The sequence below is a fragment of the Carassius gibelio genome, chromosome B5 (genome assembly GCF_023724105.1).
Source record: "Carassius gibelio isolate Cgi1373 ecotype wild population from Czech Republic chromosome B5, carGib1.2-hapl.c, whole genome shotgun sequence".
Classification (NCBI taxonomy): domain Eukaryota; kingdom Metazoa; phylum Chordata; class Actinopteri; order Cypriniformes; family Cyprinidae; genus Carassius; species Carassius gibelio.
In genome coordinates, this window is record NC_068400.1 from 37,557,341 (window position 1) to 37,577,915 (window position 20,575).

Genomic DNA, 20,575 nt, shown 5'->3' on the forward strand with positions numbered 1-20,575 from the left:
AACGAGTGTGGATACGTTGCTTTTTTACTTATATTGAGGACTTTTTTGCATTTAAATTGGATTATTCTGACTGACAATAAAAACGATGCATGTGTCTCGGGGGTATCGGTTAAATTCCTGATTGCTGTTTTGACTGTCTGCATGCATATTTTATTCATGTTCGGTAGCCTAATTCTATTTAAAGGCTATTTGCCCCTGTTTGATTCGTTAATGGGAAACTTGTTTAATGGTAGCCTATATTTAAATTATTTTGTCGTCCTTATTTTGTTTTGAGGAGTTAAAAATGGTCCTTGTCAACCTCGATATACATATTCCATCACGTTATTTTGACATTTTGGGCGGGGTTTTGTGAGCCTTTGGGCTGGAAAGTCCATCCAATCTGGCAACACTGTCTGTGGGATGCGTCGTGGTTCAGCCTAAAATGTAAGTGACCTAATATTATTGCTCTTGCTCCAACCCGTTCTCATCAGTCTGCGTATAAATAACACGACTTTACACTTTCTATTTGCGTGTAATGCATACGCCAAATGCCATTTTTGCGTGCATATGATACGCCAATCCTTCCCATTAATTTCGGTGGAGAGCAGATGCGTCCAAATAACACGCATCATCTTCAGCGGCAGTGACGTCACCAGCGAGGCTCGTTCAGTTCACCTGATGCGCGTACACCTTCAAACAGGTAAGCAAGGGTAAATATATTTTTTTCTTCTTCTTTTTGTAATGATATCACGTGGTTAAGCGTATTGTTTTTAATTATTTCAGTATTTCTGCATCACGTTAGACAGGGTCGTGTTTTTAAAGGGCAGTTTATGCTCAAATTATGGGTCAGTGGGCTGCTCAGCTAGCCTACCATTGTCATTAGCCTAAGCTAACCTGTACTGTATATAGACCTGTTGCAGTTTTAAATAAATAATGATGTGACATATGGGTCTTCAGCTTTTAGACATGAGACTAATACAAGCACAACAAAGCACCCAACCCAATATCGCGTGATAATCGTGATCGTGTAAAAAGTCCACACATTTAGCATATTTTTACAATACTAGCCTAACTTTTGCTTGACCACGTCATGTGTAGCCAATACACACACAGTAACTACAGCATATTTACCATGCTTCTCCTACTGTAACCGTAGTTTTACTCTGGAATTTGTAACGCACATAACCACAACTTTTACAGTTCGGTAAAACTGGCAAGATATTCACAGATTCGACTTTTCCGGATCAATAACTCGCGAGCAAAACGTTTTTGGTACACGAATTATGCCTCTTTTTACTCGTAGTGATGTAGTAAACGAGCTACAAGCGAGTTTGCCTGAAAACAAGCTTTCCTCCGCTCTGTACAAAATACGTTGATCTCAATGCGCTGGCGTCTGAGAGACAAGTCCTAAGGGACCGTCTGCAAAGTGCGAAACGCGAAAAAGGTTACTAATAAAATACTCAATAACTTCACAGTAACACACTGTAGTGTCACCAAATTCAGTTCACACATCACTGCTCTCGTGCTGCTTATACTACAATGTTGGTTTTAAAAATAGTTGCTTTTGCAAAATTTTTATGATTTTTTTTATTATGAAAACATTAATAACGTTACTGTAACACACTGTACTTTCACCAAATTCAGTTCACACATCACTGCTCTCCTACTGGTTATACTACAACACTTATATTGAAAATAGTTGCTTTTGCACAATTTTTATGATTTTTTTGTTATGAAAAACAGTTAATAACTTTACTGTAACACACTGTACTTTCACCAAATTCAGTTCACACATCACTGCTCTCCTGCTGGTTATTCTACAACAATCATTTTGAAATTAAATGATGTTGCACATTTTGTATTATGAAAAATAGTTAATAACTTCACCGTTATAGAACATAATAGTTAATAACTTTAATTTAACACACTGTACTTTCACCAAATTCAGTTCAAACATCACTGCTCTCCTGCTGGTTATAGTACAACTTTAATTTTGAAAGTAATTGCTTTGGCACATTTGTTTTGAATTTTTATTATGAAAAATAGTTAATGAATTCACCATTATTGGACATAATAGTTAATAACTTTAATGTAACACACTGTACATTCATCAAAATCAGATCACACATCACTGCTCTCCTGCTGGTTTTACTACAACACTCATATTGAAAATAATTGCTTTGGCACATTTTTTATTATTTTTTATTATGAAAAATAGTTAATAACTGTACTGTTACAAACTGTACTTTCACCAAATTCAGTTCACACATCACTGCTCTCCTGCTGGTTTTACTACAACTTTCATTTTGAAAGTAATTGCTTTGGCAAATGTTTAGAATTTTTATTATGAAAAATAGTTAATGAATTCACCATTATTGGACATAATAGTTAATAACTTTAATGTAACACACTGTACATTCATCAAATTCAGTTCACACATCACTGCTCTCCTGCTGGTTTTACTACAACTTTGATTTTCAAAGTAATTGCGTTGGCTCATTTGTTATGATTTTTTATTAAGAAAAATAGGTAATAAATCACAATTATTGAACATAATAGTTAATATCTTTAATATAACACACGGTACTTCCACCAAATGCAGTTCACAAATCACTGCTTTCCTGCTGGTTATACTACAACTTTCAATTTGAATGTAATTGCTTTTGCAAATTTTTTTATGATTTTTTTATTATTAAAAATAGTTAAAAACTTCACCATTATTGAACATAATAGTTAATAACTTTACTGTAAAAGAGTGTACTTCCACCAAATTCAGTTCACACATCACTGCTCTACTGCTGGTTATACTACAACTTTGATTTTAAAAGTAATTGCTTTGGCTCATTTGTTATGATTTGTTTATTAAGAAAAATTGCTAATAACTTTACTGTAACACACTGTACTTTCACCAAATTCAGTTCACACATCACTGCTCTCCTGCTGGTTATACTACAACTTTCCTTTTGAAAGTAATTGCTTTGGCACAGTTTTTATATTTTTTTGTTTTGAAAAATAGTTAATAACTTCACCATTATTGAACATAACAGTTAATAACTTTACTGTAACACACTGTACTTTCACCAAATTCATTTCACACATCACTGCTCTTCTGCTGGTTATACTACAACTTTGATTTTGAAAGTAATTGCTTTGGCACAATTTTTAGAATTTTTATTATGAAAAATAGTTAATGAATTCACCATTATTTGACATAATAGCTAATAACTTTAATGTAACAGACTGTACATTCATCAAATTCAGTTCACACATCACTGCTCTCCTGCTTGTTATTCTACAACACTCATTTTGAAATTAATTGATGTTGCACATTTTTTATTATGAAAAAGTTAATAACTTCACCGTTATAGAACATAATAGTTAATAAGTTTACTGTAACACACTGTACATTCATCAAATTCAGTTCACACATCTCTGCTCTTCTGCTGGTTATAGTACAACTTTCATTTTGTAAGTAATTGCTTTGGCACATTTTATTTTTTATTTTTATTAATAAAAATAGTTAATAAATTAATCATTATTGGACATAATATTTAATAACTTTACTGTAACACACTGTACTTTCACCAAATTCAGTTCACACATCACTGCTCTCCTGCTGGTTATACTACAACTTTCATTTTGAAAGAAATTGCTTTGGCACATTTTTTTTACAATTTTTATTATGAAAAATAGTTAATGAATTCACTATTATTGGACATAATAGCTAATAACTTTACTGTAACACACTGTACATTCATCAAATTCAGTTCACACATCACTGCTCTCCTGCTGCTTATACTACAATGTTGGTTTTAAAAATAATTGCTTTTGCACAATTTTTATGATTTTTTTTATTATGAAAACTTTAATAACGTTACTGTAACACACTTTACTTTCACCAAATTCAGTTCACACATCACTGCTCTCCTACTGGTTATACTACAACACTTATATTGAAAATAGTTGCTTTTGCACAATTTTTATGATTTTTTTGTTATGAAAAACAGTTAATAACTTTACTGTAACACACTGTACTTTCACCAAATTCAGTTCACACATCACTGCTCTCCTGCTGGTTATTCTACAACAATCATTTTGAAATTAAATGATGTTGCACATTTTATATTTTGAAAAATAGTTAATAACTTCACCATTATTGAACATAACAGTTAATAACTTTACTGTAACACACTGTACTTTCACCAAATTCAGTTCACACATCACTGCTCTCCTGCTGGTTTTACTACAACTTTCATTTTGAAAGTAATTGCTTTGGCACATTTTTTTAGAATTTTTATTATGAAAAATAGTTAATGAATTCACCATTATTGAACATAATAGTTAATAACTTTAATGTAACACAATGTACATTCATCAAAATCAGATCACATATCACTGCTCTCCTGCTGGTTTTACTACAACACCCATATTGAAAATAATTGCTTTGGCACATTTTTTATTATTTTTTATTATGAAAAATAGTTAATAACTTTACTGTTACAAACTGTACTTTCATCAAATTCAGTTCACACATCACTGCTCTCCTGCTGGTTATACTACAACTTTGATTTTGAAAGTAATTGCGTTGGCTCATTTGTTATGATTTTTTATTAAGAAAAATTGCTAATAACTTTACTGTAACACACGTTTTTTCAACCAAATTCAGTTCACACATCACTGCTCTCCTGCTGGTTTTACTACAACACTCATATTGAAAATAATAGCTTCGGCACATTTTTTTTTATTTTTTATTATGAAAAATAGTTAATAACTGTACTGTTACAAACTGTACTTTCACCAAATTCAGTTCACACATCACTGCTCTCCTTCTGGTTATACAACAACTTTCATTTTGAAAGTAATTGCTTTGGCAAATGTTTAGAATTTTTATTATGGAAAATAGTTAATGAATTCACCATTATTGGACATAATAGTTAATAACTTTAATGTAACACACTGTACATTCATCAAATTCAGTTCACACATCACTGCTCTCCTGCTGGATATACTACAACTTTGATTTTGAAAGTAATTGCGTTGGCTCATTTGTTATGATTTTTTTATTAAGAAAAATAGGTTATAAATCACAATTATTGAACATAATAGTTAATAACTTTAATATAACACACGGTACTTCCACCAAATGCAGTTCACAAATCACTGCTTTCCTGCTGGTTATACTACAACTTTCATTTTGAATGTAATTGCTTTTGCAAATTTTTTATGATTTTTTTATTATTAAAAATAGTTAAAAACTTCACCATTATTGAACATAATAGTTAATAACTTTACTGTAAAAGAGTGTACTTCCACCAAATTCAGTTCACACATCACTGCTCTACTGCTGGTTATACTACAACTTTGATTTTAAAAGTAATTGCTTTGTCTCATTTGTTATGATTTGTTTATTAAGAAAAATTGCTAATAACTTTACTGTAACACACTGTTTTTCAACCAAATTCAGTTCACACATCACTGCTCTCCTGCTGGTTTTACTAAAACACTCATATTGAAAATAATTGCTTCGGCACATTTTTTATTATTTTTTATTATGAAAAATAGTTAATAACTGTACTGTTACAAACTGTACTTTCACCAAATTCAGTTCACACATCACTGCTCTACTGCTGGTTATACTACAACTTTCATTTTAAAAGTAATTGTTTTGGCACATTTTTTATGATTTGTTTATTACGAAAAATAGTTAATAACATCTCCTTTATTGAACATAATAGTTAATAACTTTAATGTAACACACTGTACATTCAGCAAATTCAGTTCAAACATCACTGGTCTCCTGCTGGTTATTCTACAACCCTAATTTTTAAGGTAATTGCTTTGGCATATTTTTTAGAATTTTTATTATGAAAAATAGTTAATAACATCACCTTTATTGAACATAATAGTTCATAACTTTACTTTCACACACTTTACTTTCACCAAATTCAGTTCACACATCACTGCTCTCCTGCTGGTTATACTACAACTTTAATTTTGAAAGTAATTGCTTTGGCACATTTTTAATGATTTTTTATTTTGAAAGATAGTTAATAAATTTACTGTAACACACTACACTTTCACCAAATTCAGTTCAAACATCACTGCTCTCCTGCTGGTTATACTACAACTTTCATTTTGAAAGTAATTGCTTTGGCACATTTTTTTGAATTTTTATTATGAAAAATAGTTAATGAATCCACCATTATTGGACATAATAGTTAATAACTTTACTGTAACACACTGTACTTCCATCAAATTCAGTTCAAACATCACTGCTCTCCTGCTGGTTATTCTACAACAATCATTTTGAAATTAAATGATGTTGCACATTTTATATTTTGAAAAATAGTTAATAACTTCACCATTATTGAACATAACAGTTAATAACTTTACTGTAACACACTGTACTTTCACCAAATTCAGTTCACACATCACTGCTCTCCTGCTGGTTTTACTACAACTTTCATTTTGAAAGTAATTGCTTTGGCACATTTATTTGAATTTTTATTATGAAAAAATAGTTAACAACATCACCATTATTGAACATAATAGTTAATAACTGTAATGTAACACACTGTACTTCCACAAAATTCAGTTCACAAATCACTGCTTTCCTGCTGGTTATACTACAACTTTCATTTTGAATGTAATTGCTTTGGCTCATTTGTTATGATTTTTTATTAAGAAAAATTTCTAATAACTTTAGTGTAACATACTGTACTTTAACCAAATTCAGTTCACACATCACTGCTCTCTTGCTGGTTATACTACAACTTTCATTTTGAAATTAATTGCTTTTGCACATTCTTTATGATTTTTATTATGAAAAATAGTTAATAACGTCACCGTTATTGAACAAATTAGTTAATAATTTTACTGTAACACACTGTACTTTCAACCAAATTCAGTTCACACATCACTGCTCTCCTGCTGGTTATACTACAACTTTCATTTTGTAAGAAATTGCTTTTGCAAATATTTTATGATTTTTTATTATTAAAAATAGTTAATAACATCACCATTATTGAACATAATAGTTAATAACTTTACTGTAAAAGACTGTACTTCCACCAAATTCAGTTCACACATCACTGCTCTACTGCTGGTTATACTACAACTTTCATTTTAAAAGTAATTGCTTTGGCACAATTTTTATGTTTTATTTTGAACAATAGTTAATAACTTTACTGTAACACACTGTACTTCCACCAAATTCAGTTCACACATCACTGCTCTACTGCTGGTTATACTACAACTTTCATTTTAAAAGTAATTGCTTTGGCACAATTTTTATGATGTTTTATTTTAAACAATAGTTAATAACTTTACTGTAACACACTGTACTTCCACCAAATTCAGTTCACACATCACTGCTCTCTTGCTGGTTATACTACAACTTTCATTTTGAATGTAATTGCTTTGGCACATTTGTTATGATTTTTTATTATAAAAAATAGTTAAATTCACCATTATTGGACATAATAGTTAATAACTTTACTGTAATGCACTGTACTTTCACCAAATTCTGTTCACACATCACTGCTCTCCAGCTGGTTATACTACAACTTTCATTTTGAATGTAATTGCTTTGGCACATTTGTTATGATTTTTTATTAAGAAAAATTGCTATTAACTTTACTGTAACACACTGTTTTTCAACCAAACTCAGTTCACACATCACTGCTCTCCTGCTGGTTATACTACGACTTTCATTTTAAAAGTAATTGTTTTGGCACATTTATTATGATATTTTATTATGAAAAATAGTTACTAACATCACCTTTATTGAACAAAATAGTTAATAACTTAACTGTAACACACTGTACATTCAACAAATTCAGTTCACACATCACTGTTCTCCTGCTGGTTATTCTACAACCCTCATTTTTAAGGTAATTGCTTTTGCATATTTTTTTAGAATTTTTATTATGAAAAATAGTTAATAACATCACCTTTACTGAACATAATAGTTCATAACTTTACTTTCACACACTTTACTTTCACCAAATTCAGTTCACACATCACTGCTCTACTGCTGGTTATACTACAACTTTCATTTTAAAAGTAATTGTTTTGGCACATTTTTTATGATTTGTTTATTACGAAATATAGTTAATAACATCACCTTTATTGAACATAATAGTTAATAACTTTAATGTAACGCACTGTACATTCAGCAAATTCAGTTCAAACATCACTGATCTCCTGCTGGTTATTTTACAACCCTAATTTTTAAGGTAATTGCTTTGGCATATTTTTTAGAATTTTTATTATGAAAAATAGTTAATAACATCACCTTTATTGAACATAATAGTTCATAACTTTACTTTCACACACTTTACTTTCACCAAATTCAGTTCACACATCACTGCTCTCCTGCTGGTTATACTACAACTTTAATTTTGAATGTAATTGCTTTGGCACATTTTTTATGATTTTTTATTAAGAAAAATAGTTAATAACTTTACTGTAACACACTGTACTGTCACCAAATTCAGTTAACACATAACTGCTCTCCTGCTGGTTATACTACTGCATTCATTTTGAAAATAATACCTTTTACACATTTTTTATAAATTTTAAATAAGTAAAACAGTTAATAACTTTATAATAACAGTTAATAACGTTCTTTCACCAAATTCTGTTCACACATCAGTGCTCACCTGCTGGTTATACTACAACCCTCATATTGAAATAAAAAAAAAATTGCACATTTTTTATGATTTTTTTTATTATGAAAAACAGTTAATAACTTTACTGTAACAGACTGCACTTTCACCAAATTCAGTTCACACATCACTGCTCTCCTGCTGGTTATACTACAACTTTCATTTTGCAAGTAATTCCTTTGGCACATAATTTACCATTTTTTTATCATGAAAAATTGTTAATTACTTCACAGTTATTGGAAATTATAGTAATAACTTTACTGTAACACACTGTACTTCCACCAAATTCAGTTCACACATCACTGCTCTCCTGCTGGTTATACTTCAACATTTATTTTGAAAATAATTGCTTTTGCATATTTCTTTTTTATGATTGTTTATTATGGAAAATAGGTAATAACTTTGTAACTACATAACTTCACGATGTAATAAAATTACTTAATTTATGGACTTTGTTTCTGCACAATACAAACATGTATCTCAACTCCGATACCTAATGCAGTTTACTTTTTAGTTAACTGTAGAATTTAATAGCACATAATGAAAATAAGAATACTTCACACAAATGATGTTGTTACCCACCTAACATACTAGATACTCTCACAATGTCATTAAGTTTACAGTAACTTATTTTAATAAGAAAAAATATAATAAGAAATATCATAAAAAATGTGCCGGCACAAATATTTTCAATATAAGTGTTGTAGTAAAACCAGCAGGAGAGCAGTGATGTGTGAAATGATTTTAATGAAAGTACAGTCTCTTACAGTAAAGTTATTAACTATTATGTTCAATAACGGTGACGTTATTAACTATTTTTCATAATAAAAAAATCCAAAAAAATATGCAAAAGCAATTAATTTCAAAATGAGTGTTGTAGGATAACCAGCAAGACAGCAGTGATGTGTGAACTGATTTTGGTGAAAGTACAGTGCATTACAGTAAAGTTATTAAATATTGTTCATAATAAAAAATCATAAAAAATGTGCCAAAGCAATAATTTTCAATATGAGTATTGTAGTAAAACCATAAGGAGAGCAGTGATGTGTGAACTGATTTTGATGAAAGTTCAGTGTGTTAAAGTAAAGTTATTAACTATTTTTCTTGATAAAAATTCATAACAAATGTGCCAAAGCAATTATTTTCAATATGAGTGTTGTAGTTTAACCAGCAGGAGAGCAGTGATGAGTGAACAGAATTTGGTGGAAGTACAGTGTGTTACAGTAAAGTTATTAACTATTATGTTCACTAAAGGGGACGTTATTAATTATTTTTCATAATAAAAAATAATAAAAAATGTGCCAACGCAATTACTTTCAAAACGAGTGTTGTAGTATAACCAGCAGGAGAGCAGTGATGTGTGAACAGAATTTGGTGAAAGTACAGTGTGTTACAGTAAATTTATTAACTGTTTTTTTCTTATTTAAAATTCATAAAACGTGTAAAAGCAATTATTTTCAAAATGAGTGCTGTAGTATAACCAGCAGGAGAGCCGTTATGTGTGAACTGAATTTGGTGAAAATACAGTGTGTTACAGTAAAGTTATTACCTATTTTGCATAATAAAAATATATAAAGACTGTGCCAAAGCAATTATTTTCAATATGAGTGTTGTAGTAAAACCAGCAGGAGAGCAGTGATGTGTGATCTGATTTTGATGAATGTACAGTGTGTTACAGTAATTTTATTAAATATTATGTCCAATAATGAGGAATACATTAACTATTTTTATTAATAAAAATAAAAAAAATGTGCCAAAGCAATTACTTACAAAATGAAAGTTGTAGTATAACCAGCAGGAGAGCAGTGATGTGTGAACTGAATTTGATGAATGTACAGTGTGTTACAGTAAACTTATTAACTATTATGTTCTATAACGGTGAAGTTATTAACTTTTTTCATAATAAAAAATGTGCAACATCAATTCATTTCAAAATGAGTGTTGTAGAATAACAAGCAGGAGAGCAGTGATGTGTGAACTGAATTTGATGAATGTACAGTGTGTTACATTAAAGTTATTAGCTATTATGTCAAATAATGGTGAATTCATTAACTATTTTTCATAATAAAAATTCTAAAAAATGTGCCAAAGCAATTACTTACAAAATGAAAGTTGTAGTATAACCAGCAGGAGAGCAGTGACGTGTGAACTGAATTTGATGAATGTACAGTGTGTTACAGTAAACTTATTAACTATTATGTTCTATAACTGTGAAGTTATTAACTTTCTCAAAATAAAAAATGTGCAACATCATTTAATTTCAATATGAGTGTTGTAGTATATCCAGCAGAAGAGCAGTGATGTATGAACTGAATTTGGTGAAAGTACAGTGTGTTACATTAAAGTTATTAACTGTTGTGTTCAATAATGGTGAAGTTATGAACTATTTTTCATAATAAAAATTCTAAAAAATGTGCCAAAGCAATTTCTTTCAAAATGAAAGTTGTAGTATAACCAGCAGGAGAGCAGTGATGTGTGAACTGAATTTGGTGAAAGTACAGTGTGTTACAGTAAAGTTATTAAATATTATGTCCAATAATGATTAATTTATTAACTATTTTTATTAATAAAAATAAACAAAAATGTGCCAAAGCAATTACTTACAAAATGAAAGTTGTAGTATAACCAGCAGGAGAGCAGAGATGTGTGAACTGAATTTGATGCATTTACAGTGTGTTACAGTAAACTTATTAACTATTATGTTCTATAACGGTGAAGTTAGTAACTTTTTTCGTAATAAAAAATGTGCAACATCAATTAATTTCAAAATGAGTGTTGTAGAATAACAAGCAGGAGAGCAGTGATGTGTGAACTGAATTTGATGAATGTACAGTCTGTTACATTAAAGTTATTAGCTATTATGTCAAATAATGGTGAATTCATTAACTATTTTTCATAATAAAAATTCTAAAAATTGTGCCAAAGCAATTACTTTCAAAATCAAAGTTGTAGTATAACCAGCAGAAGAGCAGTTATGTATGAACTGAATTTGGTGAAAGTACAGTGTGTTACAGTAAAGTTATTAACTGTTATGTTCAATAATGGTGAAGTTATTAACTATTTTTCAAAACAAAAAAATATAAAAACTGTGCCAAAGCAATTACTTTCAAAAGGAAAGTTGTAGTATAACCAGCAGGAGAGCAGTGATGTGTGAACTGAATTTGGTGAAAGTACAGTGTGTTACAGTAAAGTTATTAGCAATTTTTCTTAATAAACAAATCATAACAAATGAGCCAAAGCAATTACTTTTAAAATCAAAGTTGTAGTATAACCAGCAGTAGAGCAGTGATGTGTGAACTGAATTTGGTGGAAGTACACTCTTTTACAGTAAAGTTATTAACTATTATGTTCAATAATGGTGAAGTTTTTAACTATTTTTAATAATAAAAAAATCATAAAAAAATTTGCAAAAGCAATTACATTCAAAATGAAAGTTGTAGTATAACCAGCAGGAAAGCAGTGATTTGTGAACTGCATTTGGTGGAAGTACCGTGTGTTATATTAAAGATATTAACTATTATGTTCAATAATTGTGATTTATTACCTATTTTTCTTAATAAAAAATCATAACAAATGAGCCAACGCAATTACTTTGAAAATCAAAGTTGTAGTAAAACCAGCAGGAGAGCAGTGATGTGTGAACTGAATTTGATGAATGTACAGTGTGTTACATTAAAGTTATTAACTATTATGTCCAATAATGGTGAATTCATTAACTATTTTTCATAATAAAAATTCTAAACATTTGCCAAAGCAATTACTTTCAAAATGAAAGTTGTAGTAAAACCAGCAGGAGAGCAGTGATGTGTGAACTGAATTTGGTGAAAGTACAGTTTGTAACAGTACAGTTATTAACTATTTTTCATAATAAAAAATAATAAAAAATGTGCCAAAGCAATTATTTTCAATATGAGTGTTGTAGTAAAACCAGCAGGAGAGCAGTGATGTGTGATCTGATTTTGATGAATGTACAGTGTGTTACATTAAAGTTATTAACTATTATGTCCAATAATGGTGAATTCATTAACTATTTTTCATAATAAAAATTCAAAACAAATGTGCCAAAGCAATTACTTTCAAAATTAAAGTTGTACTATAACCAGCAGGAGAGCAGTGATGTTTGAACTGAATTTGGTGAAAGTACAGTGTGTTAAATTAAAGTTATTAACTATTATGTTCTATAACGCTGAAGTTATTAACTATTTTTCATAATACAAAATGTGCAACATCATTTAATTTCAAAATGATTGTTGTAGAATAACCAGCAGGAGAGCAGTGATGTGTGAACTGAATTTGGTGAAAGTACAGTGTGTTACAGTAAAGTTATTAACTGTTTTTCATAACAAAAAAATCATAAAAATTGTCCAAAAGCAACTATTTTCAATATAAGTGTTGTAGTATAACCAGTAGGAGAGCAGTGATGTGTGAACTGAATTTGGTGAAAGTACAGTGTGTTACAGTAACGTTATTAATGTTTTCATAATAAAAAAAATAAAAAAAAATTGTGCAAAAGCAACTATTTTTAAAACCAACATTGTAGTATAAGCAGCACGAGAGCAGTGATGTGTGAACTGAATTTGGTGACACTACAGTGTGTTTCTGTGAAGTTATTGAGTATTTTATTAGTAACCTTTTTCGCGTTTCGCACTTTGCAGACGGTCCCTTAGGACTTGTCTCTCAGACGCCAGCGCATTGAGATCAACGTATTTTGTACAGAGCGGAGGAAAGCTTGTTTTCAGGCAAACTCGCTTGTAGCTCGTTTACTACATCACTACGAGTAAAAAGAGGCATAATTCTTGTACCAAAAACGTTTTGCTCGCGAGTTATTGATCCGGAAAAGTCGAATCTGTGAATATCTTGCCAGTTTTACCGAACTGACATTTACTATGGGTTTACCATAGTAACCATAGTTTTACTCTGGTATTTGTAGTTACTAACGAACATTAACCACGACATTTACTATGGGTTTACCATAGTAACCATAGTTTTACTCTGGTATTTGTATTTACTAACACACAATAACCACGACATTTACTATGGGTTTACCATAGTAACCATAGTTTTACTCTGGTATTTGTATTTACTAACACACAATAACCACGACATTTACTATGGGTTAACCATAGTAACCATAGTTTTACTCTGGTATTTGTATTTACTAACAATAACCACAACATTTACTATGGGTTTACCATAGTAACCATAGTTTTACTCTGGTATTTGTATTTACTAACACACAATAACCACGACATTTACTATGGGTTTACCATAGTAACCATAGTTTTACTCTGGTATTTGTATTTACTAACACACAATAACCACGACACTTACCAGGATTTTACCACAGTAACTGTGTTTTTACTCTACACTATTTGTAGAGCACAGTAACCACTAAGTTTGCCATGCCTTTAATATCTTTTTGTGATGTAATTGTAATTCAGTGTTTTTTCTGTCTTGCAGTTACGTCGGATTACATACTCCACAACAACCTGTAATCCAGCAGATCTTTAAAGAAGCCATCTCTTGTAAAATCTCTCTCTCGCTCTCTCGCTCTGCTAGAATTAACAGGGAACTTCAACTCCACGCTCCCAATGCTGATATTGAAGAAGTTGTCAAGGGGGCTGAACAAGTCCTTCAAAGGATCAACCCTTCACAGGTAATGTTGAAGACTCTTAGTTATAACTGATTTGCTTTAATGAACGCATCCTTATATTATGTGTTAATCAAATATTTTGGTCACAGATCATTTTAACACACTGTCTCAACATGTTTATATTTCAGGAAGGCCTGTCATGAGATTTGAATTTGACCATCTTGTGCATTTATGAAGAAGACCAAAAGCTGCAAAGGCAAACACTTCCAATGGTACGTCAGATACATTTTTCTCAGCATTTGATGTTTCTTAAACTTTGGTTCACATAGCCCATCAGGAAGAACACTCAACAAAGAGCATGTTGTAGTAGTAATAATTCATACAATAATCATATTATATTGTACAAGCGTACTTGTACAAAATTCTACAACTTTTACTCCTACTGCTGTTATTGGCCATTACCACAGCTCCCATCAGATTGTGCCCATTGTAAGAGTGTTTATATCATGAAGTTTAAATGAAGTCCATTGTATTCTTTATTAATCTTTACAAATTGGGGCCGCCTCTTCCTGTTTCAACAGTACATGATATCTGTCCACACCTCATAGTCTGCCTTTCTTTCTATGGTGATGTTACTGAACACATCTGTCTTAGAAGCAAGAGAATGGAAATCCTAGTTTAACTTTTCAAGTGCTACAAATCAGATCTTCAATGAATTTGGGCAATCAGATCACTTAAAGTTGTTCACACAAAGACCAATAACTATAATGAGAAGTATTTTAGCATCCACACCAACAGACAGTACTGTTCTCTTAAATCTCTTAAATGTTCCTCTCATTCTGTTAAATTTATACACAAAATTCTGCCTTTCTCTGCCTTTTTCACTTCATCTTCATCCTGTTCTCCCTCACTCACACATTCTTTTATGCTCTGTTGTAAGGCAGAAACTGAGAGTTTGCATGATGGCATTTTCTCAGACGCTGAATCTGATGTGTACAGATGAACTCAGGAGCCTACTAGAGTTGCCACGGAACTTGTGCTTGAAGTATATAATTATATCTGCTTTATTTATATTTTTAAACAACAATAATGATTAAACATGGGGTCAATAAATATTTTCTTGTTTTACAGCTGAAGACCAGAAACGCAAAGAAAATCAGTCAAACCAGTCCTAAAGAAATGAGGAATGAACATGGACTTCTTGTGCCCCAAAAGAAAAGACAGAAAGGTGAAAAGTTTCACATTTCCATTTGTATGTCTGAATTCAATGCAGTTATGTGTGGTACAACATTGATGTTGATCTCTCAAAAGACTTTTCAAGTCCGCAGTTATAGTTTTTCACATATACATCTTTTTTATAGCTCCTAAAATGAGCAAATAAGCTGTGCATCATCTCTGTGATTTGGGAAGGAAATTACTGAATATGGTGAGTACTGACACCTGCAACTGTATTCACCAACACTATTACTCTAGAATGGTTATTGCTGTTATTGCTGACTTATTGTTTTGTCTGTTTGTTTGAATTAAGATGAAGCCAGTTGATGAAGATATCAATTGAATGGCCACCGAGTGCATCACTGCTACCTGAACCCATCAGTTATCTGCTGTGAAGACTGCATTCACAAACCACTCTACTGTGACAGCTCAGATGTTACGGTCCGTAAAAGTAAACATCACAGCTAAACAACAAGAGCTAGTTGTGGTGGGATTCTTTTGGCCAATATCCCCAACAAGAATCAATGTTAAGTCCAGTGCAACAATTATAAATAAAAATACTATATATTGTTTATTGATTTACCATACCCTAAATACATGTTTTGGCCCTCCAGGACATCTAGACCAGGTGGAGTGTGAGGAGGACGGTCAGAGACTCCAGCCACCCGAGCCATGGATTGCTCTCACTGTTACCATCAGGCATGCGTTATCACAGAACCTACACCAGCAGACATTGAGACAAGTTCCTTTCACAGGCAATCAGACTGAACTGAACTCATACCAGTAAAACCATACACACCCCACCAACCTCATATGCCCTGCACTCTTATCAGTTACGCTGACTGGACTCAATATTATTATGCACCCTGACATTCTGTTTGCACTAATTCATACCGTGCTTTACTGCAGAGATGTATGTGTACTGTGATTATTATTGTTTTCAATTCATGCTCTCTGTATAGCATAATTTTTAACATATATTGTTCTCTACCTGAATTGAGTCCCTTATATATGTGTGTTGCATATATATATATATTCAGAATTTGTATTTCATATATATTCATGAATTAATTCATTTGTCATCCATACTGTCACGCTGCAGTCTGCACCCAAGACTTTCATCACCTGTATACTTGTGTTCATTGTATTGTGACAATAAAGATATTTGATTTAAATTAGTTACATGTCTTTTGTTCATCAGTTGTGCTGTAGGGTGCTGCATAACAACTGCAAAAAAAATTTATGACATGGAAGATTATGATATGTCCAGGACATGGACAAGCAAGAAGAGGAAGAAAAGCAGGAGAGCTCTAAAAACTTGATCTGATTCTTTGGGGCTCAAGACATTTCACCATGCATGCATTTGCATGGCTTCATCTGATTAGAAAAACATGGTTTTAACATAACCCATTTTTAATATTGTTAAAAATTGTATATCATTTGTCTTAATACACTACTTTAGTTGTCTTTATGTTGTATCCTCCAGTAAAGTACTGCACATGGTGTTGGATAATAAAGTAGGGTGAATATTCTATATTAAGAATGGTGTTTGGTAAATACACCATTTAATTTTGTAAACAATAAATAAATGTTTTAATTAAGAAATGAACATTTGATTACATTAATGACATTCAGTTAGATGAAGGGCAGGCTGAAAGCTGCATTAGAAGATACTGCATGGACTATAATGCTGCAGGAATTTCATGCACAACTGAAGGTGATGGACAAGGGAAAGATCAACATGAATCCAGTACTGTATAATAAGCAAGATGAGCATGCACATTACTGATGTTTAGTACCCGAGGAGGACAAATATGAGGAGTATTTTACACAGAGACACAAATTAGCTCTTAATATTATGATTCTTTGCATTGCATGAATTGTATGGCTTTGCACTATAAACTACACACTCTCTGTACCTTGTCTTACTAAATGACACATTGACACTGTGAAAGTACAATGAAGTGTCACAGTATGTATTGGTTTTTTAAATTGGTGTCTTTGTTTACTTTCAATACTGTATCCTTGCACCTGATGTAATTCAATATTTGGAGCCTATTCCAAATAGGCACTGATGTATATTTTTATGGTTCTATTCTTATTCTAAGATAAACATGACTTACAACTTACATATTGGCAATTTGTTGAAAAGAAAATCTTAAAAATTATGACTCAGCACAGTCTGTTGTCCATGATGAGAAAAGGTATGTGTATGTTTTACTGCCCTTCCATCTTCAAGGGCCCAGTAGAGTCCCCTAGAAGAGCAAAAAAATGTAAATTTCAAATGGCTGTAAATCAAAGTCTGATTATAGTGTCAAAGAAAAAATTGGCAGGACAACTACTTATGCTATGCTAATTAAATAATGTTGGACAGAGTTTTCAAACATATATGTAAAGGTGGTATAAAGGTGTTTAAAAAAGTGCACTTAGTAAAATATCGAATTTCAGCCTGCCTCTTAAATATGTCATTAATGTTTACACAATGAATATGTTTAGATGACCCTTTGTTAAAAAAGATTGCATTTTCCCATTTTTTTAATTATTAAACATTTTAAACTACATTACCCATAAGCCTCTGCCATTCTATCGTTTGAACGCGAGTAATATTAGCGCTGGTATTTGGAGTTTATTGGAGTTGTGCTTAGGGTTAGGGTTACGATTTCGGTAAAGAGGTAATTTCTCACGACATAGCAACACTGCATTGTTAACTGAAGGTGTTACTGACGTAATAATTACAGTCAAACGGACTTTGCAACATTAAGCGGTTTATAATTTGGGTTAAAAGATAGTCCAATCACAGCGAGTTCTGCGAGAGCCAAGGGAACGTCAAAGCCAATGGCAACCCAGTTGAGCAGAGGCGTCACACTAACTTGTACATATATGGTCATTTATGCCGGGAGCTTCCGGGTTCCTGTAGTGAATGGACAGAAGCTGCAATTACCCTGATGCAGCAAGAAATACGTTGATTAAAGGTGTTTTTTTGTTTTGTGTTTTAACGAAGGTATAATGATTCCCATTGTATTGAATAGGCTACATTGTTTACACTAATATTAGTGTACAGTACTTAATAGGGCTGGGCGATATGGAGCAAAAAATATATCTCGATATATTTTGCTATATCTCGATATACGATATATATCTCGATATCTTTACAGGAACAATAACCCCCAAAAAACTACTGCAAAAACAAATATGGCAAATATTATGTTAAGGGGCCTATGAAACATTTTATTTTTTTCTTCACCATATGTTTTATTGTTACCTAATTCTGTGTTTTAGCATGTGCAATTATTTAAATGCATAAAAACAACTTAATTAGTTAAAAACAATTCTTAAAATAGCCTTATGTGAAATGTTTTTTTCCCTTCAGAAATTCTGTGTATTTACATTTTTCTGATTATCAAATGAAGGCATAAAACATTCATTTAATTTATCTTTTAATTATTTAAAATTAAGCAAACTTTATTTTTTGGTAAACAAAGGTGATTTACTATTAAAAATAAAACATGGGAGAAATGTTGTGTGATTATTCCTTATAAAATTATGTTCGTTTCATTTTAATAGTAGTAGTAGTGGGCTATCTACATTCTGCTGTACAATAGTAATAGATTTCTGTCAAATACTTTTATTTTGACGGGTTTACCTTTACAGTTCTGTGTATATGATACCACAGTCTATGATGTGATATGAGCTAGTCTTACTCGAATCAAACGGTCAGATGCTCATGAAGTGACTCTCAGTGCAGTTCTGGAGATGTTCCTCATGTGTTCACGTCTTTATTTAGAGAGAGGAAAGACAATGAAATCAGCGCGAGCATTATGCGAGCTTCCGTGTTTAATGAATGAAGACGCGCTTCTGCTCCATTCGTTGACACAGACACGCAGAACATGCAGGATTCATATTTAAATAGACTTTTCCGGGTTAATATTTGCAGGTATTAGTCCATTTCGCGATTTGATGTAAGTGCATGACCGACTTTTGATTAATTCATTTAAAATTTGACCAATTCCGTGACATTCCGCGTTAAACTGTAAATTCCATTTTTATGACTGGATTCCGCGATTCCGTCCGCGTTTCATTGGGCCCTACAGTAGACATCTGCCTGCCGTTCGCCCTACGCCTTAAAACTGAAGTATCTCCATATAATGGAGCCAGTTGTCTTTTTTTTTTTTGACTAGTTCTCTACACGCGAGGTGAGAGGGGACAAAAGCAAGGAGGCGGGGGGCGAGCGAGCGGGGGCGAGCACAGCACAGGGAAGGCAAACAAGCAAAGTGTCGGAATCAGAATATAAACAATATATCGATATATACGATATGTCAAAATCCATATCGTGTTTAAAAAATATCTCGATATATTTTAAATATCGAGATATCGCCCACCCCTAGTACTTAAACTCAAAAGTTTGCATATGAATGTCAAAATGTTTCATTTGCTTAAAAAAAACACCTCTGAAGATTATTTAAACACAATATTTTTCTACTACTCAATTTTCCTTCTGTAATATTTACAATGTATTGATAGTGTATTAAAGGTAAACAATTTATAACATCTACGTTTCATGGAAATGGACCCTAAAAACTTACCATTCTTAGATCCACCAGTTGAACTATAGGAATAGAAAACAAACAAAAAACATCATGACATCAATCACTCATTGTCTAGTCATTTTACAGTGTTTATTGATATGTCAAACTTTTCGCAGACAAACAAAGTGCCCAGAACAGTCTCTCTCCAGTTTATTCCACTATGAAAAAAAAGAAAAGTTGATAAAAAAAATGCATAGAGGTAACTAAGTGAAAACAAACAAACAAAATTGCAACAGAAACTCCCTTCAAAAAACATAAGTTTAATATTCAAAAATAAAAAGGGAATTTGTTTACAGAAATCCTGACAAAAGATGCCAAAGAATAATCAAGGCTACAGTTGAAAATATATTGTTTTCTACCCTTTATCAACCAAATAGGCAAAAACGATTAAGAACAATGCTCCAATATTTTACAATTATCACCTTTAAAAATATATATCCTGTAATCATTGTTTGCTTCTATTGTGAATAAATGCAAAACAAATAAATGGTTAATAATAATTATTATTATTATGTGTATATATATATATACAG

The 20,575-nt window shown here is 31.6% G+C and overlaps 1 long non-coding RNA gene across 7 annotated transcripts; it reads left to right on the forward strand.

Annotated features, from left to right (window-relative positions):
* Nucleotides 1-457: 457 nt before the first annotated feature.
* On the forward strand, nucleotides 458-16,631 carry LOC127958062 (uncharacterized). Of its 7 annotated transcripts, XR_008153951.1 has the most exons (8): nucleotides 458-689; nucleotides 14,109-14,304; nucleotides 14,430-14,513; nucleotides 15,182-15,286; nucleotides 15,373-15,469; nucleotides 15,603-15,667; nucleotides 15,770-15,982; nucleotides 16,071-16,631. It is a non-coding gene; the product is annotated as an uncharacterized LOC127958062 (long non-coding RNA). The 7 variants fall into 7 exon arrangements; XR_008153947.1 differs by having other exon boundaries at nucleotides 15,770-16,631; XR_008153950.1 differs by having other exon boundaries at nucleotides 15,186-15,286; nucleotides 15,770-16,631.
* The last annotated feature ends 3,944 nt before the right edge of the window (nucleotides 16,632-20,575 follow it).